This window comes from Apostichopus japonicus, chromosome 4, assembly GCF_037975245.1.
Source record: "Apostichopus japonicus isolate 1M-3 chromosome 4, ASM3797524v1, whole genome shotgun sequence".
In the NCBI taxonomy this organism is placed as follows: domain Eukaryota; kingdom Metazoa; phylum Echinodermata; class Holothuroidea; order Aspidochirotida; family Stichopodidae; genus Apostichopus; species Apostichopus japonicus.
The window spans coordinates 16,905,827-16,907,955 of record NC_092564.1 but is presented as its reverse complement, the minus strand read 5'-3'; positions in this window follow the sequence as shown (position 1 = coordinate 16,907,955).

Sequence of the window (2,129 nt, the reverse complement as noted above, 5' to 3'; positions counted from 1 at the left end):
ATTCCCGGCTTACCGTAGTGACCCCGCACAAATTTTCCCGAATTGACCTACAGGGTTTTGGCATTGGATTTTTTATCTTCGACAAAATGCTTGTCCCGAATTTCCTGGAAAAGCTATGGTTACCTTAAGTGTTTAGGCCTAATTATTATTTAAAGGACGAATAAAGATTGATTTAGTTTTAACATAGACAGGTGTATTGCGTGCAAGGTATAGGACTCTGGGAAAATTAAATCAACGGGCTCAGGGCGGACTGGTGCATAAGTTAATATTGGCCCTGTGATCTCACCGTCCTATATAATTGCAGGGCTCCTCGGACGAACCTAAAATCTTTCGCGAACAATACGAATTCGTCACCGTCGGCACCATATAATAGGGGAGGCCCGGGTTCGACTCCCAGTGCATGGAGGCTGGAAGTTTTTTCACTGTTCTTGATTTTCCAACTCAAGTTACGATTTTCAATTATATATATTCATTTGCCTTTGTCGTTTACCTCCATTTCAGTAACATAAAGTCTGTTTAAAGTATCTCTTTCGAGATCCGGCTTTAGGAATCACAAATGATTTCGAGTTGGTTGGCATGATGTTTGATCTCTAGAGTAAGGCAAAATATATATGTCACAAAAAACAGAACAAGTATATTGTTCGATACAGGTGACAAACGCCTACAGTGGAATTACGACCTTCCTTACCGGTTTCAAACCTCTGGACATACAATCAGCGTCCATAGCCTAGTGGTTAAGGTTAAGGTTACCAGACGTCCCCGATTTTCGGGGACAGACCCCGATTACAGTGTGCTGTCCCCGATGAACAAGTGTCCCCGAAAATGTCCCGATTCGTTAAAATGTTCAGGCATTTCGAAAATATCCCACATTATTAGTAAAATAATTGTAACAAAATTTAGTCAAGTGTGCACAAGTGTGTATCCAAATGGTCTTTTAATTTGTGCACATTAATATAGACAAAGATCGTGTTTCGCCGTAGTCACCCCCTTCGACAGCTCAAATCTTACCCCTCCCCGTCTCTTAATTCTGCCAGTGAGTTTGCCTAAATGTATGAGATACCAAGGGCGTAGGAACCGGGGGGCTGGGGGGCGCCAGCCCCCCCCCCCCAGTGAAAAATACGGAGGGGCGGAAGTATCATTCCGCTTCGCAAGTCAGAAAACCCCTTTTTCATTTCCAAATGAGAAAAAAATCTCATTTGGAGCACCAAATTGCATCTATAAGGCCAGGTGAAAATGCAAAATTATATACAAAATGGAGTGGCGGGTGGGTTGAAGTGTGCTATATTGCATCAAATTGCATCTGAGGCCACCTGAAAATGCAAAAAAAAATCCAAAGGGGAGAGGGCTCCCTCCCCTTAGACCCCTCCCCCAGGCCGGCCATCAGTCTTCAGCCCCCCCCCCCCCACTCAAAAGTACCTTCCTACGCTACTGTGAGATACCCTCAAGAAAGACGATTATACCTCAGTGCAGGGCCGTCTTAACGCATGGGCCCACTGGGCCCTGGCCCAGGGCCCCGCGATGTCAGGGGCCTCGCAATCGTAGTAAGCCCATGTCTTAATCTGGGAGGAAAACGTATTTAATAGGCCACTATGCCTGATTGAATTCGATACTTGATAACTTATGACGAGAGTTGGTGAAACACTCGAGACTTTGACATTAAGTATTCAAATCTGAGTTGGCAACCCTGGAATATACAATGCCCCGAAGGCTTACAACACCAGACAACTCGGGTCCGCGGTCCGAGCACCAGTCATTTTTTCAGTGCAATTCTCACCCAGGAGAATATATCCGGTTGATATTCATTTTCCATCACTTAAAATCGATTACCGTCATAATATATATGGCCATAAATAAATGAGCCTTTCGGCACATCAATAATCAGGTGGAATTGATCCTAAATCTCATCTACTGTAATTACTTTGTGAGCTCTTTATAGGCATGTCCATGATGTCCTGGTAGTAGAGGTGAACTGCTCCTATGCTATGCGCGATGTCTCGACAATCCTTTGCGTCCCAATGTATGAGTGTGTCATACATTGGAGAAAAAAAATTTCTATTTTTTTTTAAATTCCATAACCCAACACCCCACTGAAGGGAAACATGGCTTATTTGAAAGAGAACAGTCATGGC